We start from the raw sequence: 7967 nt of genomic DNA on the forward strand, positions 1-7967 counted from the left end.
TGTTAGTATAAACAACAATGAAAAATAACAGTATTTGTTTACATCTTGCTTCACCATTTGGTCACTTATAAACACGGCTAAGAAAAAAAATGTAATACCCATGAGTTTGCTTCTGTGTGAATAAGTTAATTTCCCAAATCACTTAAGTTGATTGGGTGTGGAATGCTTGTCTGCTACATGGGGCATGAGCATGTGTGAAAGTCTAACCACAAAATACTTTACTCCAGGACAATTTGGTCAAGGAAGAAATAAAGAAAGAAATTAAAGACTTCTTAGAACTTAATGAAAATGAAGATACAACATTCCCAAACATATGTGACACAATGAAAGCAGAGATAAGAGAAAAACTTATAGCTCTGAGTGTTTGCGAAAAGAAAGAGGAGAGAGTATATGTCAGGATGTTGATAGCACATGTAAAAGCCCTCGAATAAAAAGAAATAAGTAAACCCAAGCGGGGTGGAAAGAAGGAAAATATCAAACTCAGAGCTGATTTCAACAAAGTAGAAATGAAAAGGACAATACAAAGAATCAACAAAATCAGGAGCTTTTTCTTTGGGAAAAACAATAAGATAGATAAACCCCTAGCAATACTAACCAGAAGTCAAAGAGACTGTACCCAAATTAACAAAATCAGAAATGAAAAAGGAGACATAACAACAGAATCTGAAAATAATAAAAAAAATCATCAGATTCTACTATAAAATCCTATATTCAACAAAACTGCAAAATCTGGAGGATATGAATAATTTCGTAGACAGATACCAGGAAGCAAGGTTAAATCAGGAAGAAATAAACTGTCTAAACAACCCTATAACTCCTAAAGAAATAAAAACAGATATTAAAATTTTCCCAACCAAACTGAGCCCAGGTCAAGATGGGTTTATTGCAGAATTCTATCAGACCTTCTTAGAAGACCTCATACTAAAATTATGGAAACTATTCCACAAAATTGAAACAACTGGTGCACTACCACATTCCTTATATGAATCCACAATTACTCTTATACCTAAACAAAACAAAGACTAAGAACATAAAGAGAAATTCAGAAAAAATTCCTGTATGAATATTGATGAAAAAATACTCAATAAAATTCTTGCAAACCGAATCTAAGAACACATCAAAAAATTACTACATAATGATCAAGTAGACTTGAACACAGGCATGGAAGGATTGTTCAATAAGAAAAATTCATAATCCATCATGTAAACAAACTCAAAGATAAGGAGCACAAGGTCATTTCATTAGATGGTGAGAAAGCATTTGACAAACTACAACACCCCGTGTGGATAAAAGTCCTGGAAATATCATGAATTGAAGGCTCATCTCAAAACATAGTGTAAGAAATATACAGCAAACATGTAGCTAACATCAAACTAAATGGAAAGAAATTTGAAGCAATCCCACTAAAATCAGGGACTAGACAAGGCTGGCCACTCTCTCCCTACTTATTCAAAACAGGACTCCATGTCATAGCCAGAGAAACCAGACAGCAAAAGTGATACAAATTGGAAGGTAAGATACCAAAATATCTCTATTGGCAGATGATATGATAGTATATACTTAAGTGACCCCAAAAGTTCCACCAGAATCTTCTTAACCTGATAAATAACTTCAGCAAAGTGTCAGGGTATAAAATTAACTCAAACATACCAGGAGCCTTCCTCTCCTCAATTGATAAAATGGCTGAGAATGGAAAAAAAATGAAATCACAAACTGCACAATAGTCCCAAATAATATAAAATATCTTGGTGTAAGTTTAACCAAGCCAGTGAATGATCTGTATGACAGGAAGTTCAAGTATCTGAAGAAAGAAATTGAGGAAGATCTCAGATGATAGAAGGAGATTCCATGCTCATGGATTGACAGGATTAATATAGTAAAGATGACCATTTTCCCAAAAGCAATCTACACATTCAATGCAATATCCATCAAAATTCCTACTGACTTCTTTAATAAAGATAGAAATAGCAATTTGCAAATTCATTTGGAATAAGAAAAAGCCAGGATAGCTAAAACTATCCTCAACAATAAAAGAACTTCTGGGGGAATCATTGCCCCTTAACTCAAGCAGTATCACAGAGCAATAGTGATAAAAACTGCATGGTATTGGTACAGAGATAGGTGGATAGACCAGTGGAATAGAATTGAAGACCCAGAAATGAACCCACACACCTATCATTTGATATTTGGCAAAGGAGATAAAACCATTCAAAGGATGAAACATAGCATTTTCCAAAATAGTGCTGATTCAACTGGAAGTCGGCATGTAGAAGAATGCAAACTATACCGTTTTTATGATCATGTACTAAGGTAAAGTGCAAGTGAATCAAGGACCTACATATCAAACAAGATACCCTCAAACAAATAGAAGAAAAGGTCAGAAAGAGTCTTGAATACATGGACACTGTAGAAAATTTCCTGAAAAAAACACCAATGACTTATGCTTTAAGAACAAGAATTGACAAATAGGACCTCATAAAAGAGCAAAGTTCCTTAAGGCAAAAGAAACCGTCATTTGGACAAAACTGTAACCAACAGATTGGGAAAAGATTTTTACCAATCCTATATCTGATAGTAGTTAATATCCAAAATTTACAAAGAACTTAAGAAGTTAGACTCTCGAAAGCAAAAATACCCTATTAAAAATGGGGTACAGTGTTACAAAACATTCTCGGCTGAAGTTATCAAATGAGCAAACAACACCTAAATAAATGTCCAACATCCTTAGTCATCAGGGATATTGAAATCAAAACAAACCTGAAATCCACCTCACCCCAGTCAGAATGGCTAAGATATAAATCTCAGGTGACAGCAGATGCTGACGAGGATGTGGAAAGAAAGGAACACTCCTCCATTGTTGGTGGGATTGTATACTTGTACAACCCTTCATAAAATCAGACTGAAGATTCCTCAGAAAATTGGACAATCCATGAGCCGAGGACCCAGCTATACCTCTCTTGGGCATATACCCAAAAGATGGTCCAACATACAACCGAGAAATATATTTGCTTTTGTTCATAGCAGCCTTATTTAAAATAGTTAGAAGCTGGAAAGAACCCAGATGCCCTTCAACAGAGTAATGGATACAAAAATGTGGTACATCTACAAAATGGAATATTACTTAGCTTTAAAAACAATGACTTCATGAAATTCTAGCCATATAGAAGGAAATAAAAAATATCATTCTGAGTGAGGTTACTCAATCAAAGAAAAACACACTGGATGTGCATTCATCGATAAGCAGATATTAGCCAAAAAGTTTGAATTACCCATTATGCCATACACAGACCACCTGAAGCTCAAGAAGGATCACCAAAATGCAGATGCTTCATTCTTTCTTTAAAAGGGGAACCAAAATACCGATGGGAGGGTATAAGGAGGCAAAGTTTATAACAGCGACTGAAGGACCTGCCATTCAGAGCCTGGCTCACATGTAGCCCATACATGTACAGACACCAAAACTTGATAAGATGGATGAAGCTAAGAAGTGCAGGCTGACTATGAGTGGATATTGATCCCTCCTGAGAGACAAAGCCAGAATATGTCAAATACAGAGGCAAATGCAAACAGCAAACCACTGAACCGAGAACCTGAACCCTGTTGGAGGAATTAGAGAAGGGATTGAAAGAGCTGAAGGGATTTGGAACCCCATAATAATAACATTGCCAACCAAACAGAGCTTCCAGGGACGAAACAACAACAGAAAGACTATACATGGATAGACCGATGGTTCCAACTGCATATGTAGCAAAGGATGGCCTTGCTGGGAAAAATGTAATGAGAAACTCTTGTTTCTATGAAGGTTGGACCCCAAGTGTAGGGGAATGTGGAGAGGTGTGGGGAGGCCATGGGTGGAGATGTGAACTCCCTTACAGAAGAGTAGGGGGAAGGGTTAAGGGGCTTATGGCCTGAAAACCTGGACAGGGAATAACATTTGAAATGTAAACAGGAAATCTCCAACAATGAGAGAGAGAGAGAGAGAGAGAGAGACAGAGACAGAGACAGAGACAGAGACAGAGACAGAGACAGAGACAGAGACAGAGAGAGAGAAGAAGAAGAAGGAGAGGGAGGAGGAGGAGGAGGAGGAGGAAGAGGAGGAGGAAGAGGAGGAGGAGGTGAAACAGAAAGAGAATTAAAAGTCCATTCTTCTCCATTCCCTCTCTTCATCAGCTGTTGTTGAGGCAGTTGTGTTAGTGAGTTGTTATAAGTGTAATTTCTGGTGTTACTTTGAGACACCATCTCATAGTAAATTTTAGTCTCTTACAACCTTCTTGCCTCCTCTTCTGTAATGTTCCTCTGCCTTGAATCAAGTGACATTTTGTAGAAACAGCCATTGAGACTGGGCTTGGAATTTCTATCCTGCATTTTGAATGGCTGGGAGATTTACTGTGATGTTTGTTCCACAGACTGTAATTAATTCTGTATATAAGGCACATGGCTTTGATTGTTGTTAGGTATGATACTGGCTTAAGTAAGTAAGGGACTGTATATACTCCCCCATAGTCACAGCTGCAATAGCCTTATATATGTGGCTAAATTACCAGTACCATCCATGTTCATTGAACAGGACTTAAGCAAAATTATAGAGCTGTTGGCTATCACCAAGCTATTTATGCCATTGCACTGCCCTTATGGTTATTCTGCCATGTTGATCATTGTGTTTTACAGGCATGATGTGAACAATCCCTTGAAAGTGACAAAACTGATGATTGTAATAACAGGTTATACTAGAAATTCGACCTGTGCCTGGCACATTTTCCTGTAAAAGAATATTGACTTTATGATAGGCAGGAGAATGTAAAAGTTAAATTTAGTCTTAACTAAAAAAAGGAAATTACAATTTTCCTGATATACCATGTTTAATTAATTGAAGCAAAATAAAATCTATTTACTTGATGTTGGGTAAATATCATTTAAAAATATAATCCTAACTCCTTTTAAGTGATTAAAAGTTACAGATAGTTGTTAGCTGGGATACTGTGTAAAATTGGCATCAGGATTGTGACAATGAAATATTCTCTGTTTTATGCAAATGCCTAGTAATAATGAACAAAATTATGTATCAAGTTTCATGCTTTAGGTAATTAATTGCATGTATTCAATTGTATCTAAGATAATTTAATATTATCTAGGTATCAAATGCATAATAATTATGATTAAATTATTAATTAAATATTAAAATAGCATACTAGAGTTACCAAGTAGACATGAAAAATAAAATATATTAGAATAATCAAAAATATTTATTAAAATCCAAATGATGAAAACATTGTATATATAAAGAGAGCCTGTAGCTATATGTCACCTTAAAGTGTTATAGTGTGTTGCAGTGAGAGGGTTGAGCAGATAATATTTCATACCATGAAAAACCAATTACCTAAATTTGATACCTACATATATGTTTGCAAGATTTCTATATTCACTTCATGACCAGAACACATAAAAGCTTACACCAAATATTAATAATGAGACTAATGAGAACAATAATAATAAGAAAAAGAAAAAAAACAAAACTCTAGGAACATTTTAAAGAAATAATGTATTGGCCTTAAAATAGGAAAATCAACACATTTTTTTAGTACATTGACTATTCAAAGAAATCTAAAAGGCTTTTAATTCATTCTATATGAAAGCAAAAACACATGAGATGGATTGTGTAAAGAAAGAGAGACCTGCAAACTGTAAAATTAATATAGTCATTGCAGAGGAAAGAAACAAATACTTACCCAAGGTTCGATAAGTAAAAATTTGAAAGATTTACTTTGAAAGATAATATTAATATATTTAATCCAACACATCTTACTATGATAAAGGAAAGAAAACTGGAAAAATTAATGCCTCAATGTAGTCTCTGCACCTAGAATGTGGGAAGATATCTCAAATTCAAGATACCCTGAAATACATGAGAAAATGATAAATAGGTTGATTTTATTATGGAATAAGTGCTGTAGCATTAGCGTAGTGGTTAAGAGCACTTACTGCTCTTTAGAGCAAACATGTTCACTTTCCAACATCAATGAAGCCACTTGCAACCAGCTGTAAAAGCAGCTCCAGGGGGTCTGACATCTTCTGGTCTCCCCAGGTGCCTGTGTTCATGTGCACAAATCTATACATAGACATTCACACATAACTGATCATTAAAATAAAAAAAGATTCATGAATGTATTTTCTGCACAAATTATGAATAGTAAGCCTTCTACATATGCAAACACAATTGATGCAAAGTAATAAGAATGGAGAAAATCGCAGATAGTATGAAGAGTAAATTAAGGATTAATGCTTACACAGTTCAGTAATCAAAAACGCTAAACTTCACAATTGAATTACAATGTAGATGTTAGGAAGTAACTTGCATTTGAATTTAAGACTGAAACTATTTTAAAAATTATTTTATTTATTTACACTCCTGCCATTGTGCCATGTCCCCTCCCACAGTTCCTCATCCCATTCCACCTCTTCCTTCCCTGACTCGAGGAGGATGCTCCCCAGACCCTGCCAGGCACCATAATCCCTGGGGCCTCAAATCACTCAAGGATTAACAAGACCAGGCAGTCCTCTGCTATACATGTGTCAGGGACTCCGATCATCTTATGTGTCCTGCCTGGTTGGTGGCTCAGTGTCTGGGAGATCTCCGCGGTCCGGATTAGTTGCGACTGCTAGTCTTCCTTTAGAAGTTGCCCTCCCCTTCAACTTCTTCAATCCTTCCCCTAATAAAAAACTGACAGAAGTCAGAGACTGATACCTTTTTAAAATATATGTACCATTTAACTTTGAATGGCATAGTATGGGTTCTCATATAAAATTGATGGCAACATATATTTATTATAGTCTTCTGAGATGGAAATTTGTCAGTATTTATAAAAGTATTACATTACTTAACAGCCTTGACATCACTCCAACAATGTGTTTTGTAATTTATAAAAAAAAATAATGTAAATAATCACCATTGAGTACAGTGCCTGAGTCAGTGTCCATGCTGATTTTCTGTAGTGAACTTTAGTTAATGAAAAAAAAAATAATCTGAATGGCACAATTAGATGATTATTTAAACAAATGAGTATATTACCATTTTTTAAATGCATGATATTCCATGAAGAAATTTCCCATGGACATGGATTCAAGATATATTGTTAATTGAAAAACAAATGGCAGAATAATGCAGTATGTAATTAAACTTCAAAAACAGAAGATTTATATATATTCTAAAATTTTGTCAATGTTGAGTAATCCTGCTACAAGAGCAGGGGAGGCAGGAGACAAAACACTGGCAATTCTATGGTAATTTGAGCTACACAATGAAACCCAATTTTTAAAACAAATAGAGCAGACTTGAGAGAATATCTCCCAAACTTTCTTGGTGGTTACATTTAGAAGTTTTAAGAAAGCAAGTTATTCTTTGACAATTCCATACATGCACAACCCATGTATGTAAGCCCTCTACACTCTTAATCTCCTATCCTCCCCACCCAACATGCTCTCTTTGGACTGAACCCTGATAGCACGTGCATATCTTTATATTTTGCTTCATGAACCCTGGTTTAACCTGACCATTTCAGTGAACATGGGCATGAAGCTATACATTTAACCCAAGTAAGACTTCGGTGGCTACATCATTTTCTATTCTCCAGCACTGTTTTTAGTTACTTTGAATAGGCAGGATCAATATTATATAGGTTCTTTTCAGATAGATTGTGACTTCTTGAGTGTCACAACTGCATGATGCTCAGAAGGCAGCACCCCACAGATCTCCTTTCCTATTAATTTGCCCTTGAAAGAAGCCAAGCCATGAACATCACCTAATTTCTAAACCAGAAGTTATCTCCAATGGGTATTCATTTGAGAATGAAAACTTACATTTCTCCAAGGGAATCTCACTGTGTACACAAACTAATTTTAAGGGTACACTGCGTATAAAGCATTGAGGTAACTAAACATTATCTTTGGAGGATCCTTATTTCATAATGGGT

Source organism: Rattus norvegicus, chromosome Y (genome assembly GCF_021556685.1).
Source record: "Rattus norvegicus strain SHRSP/BbbUtx chromosome Y, alternate assembly SHRSP_T2T, whole genome shotgun sequence".
Lineage (NCBI taxonomy): Eukaryota > Metazoa > Chordata > Mammalia > Rodentia > Muridae > Rattus > Rattus norvegicus.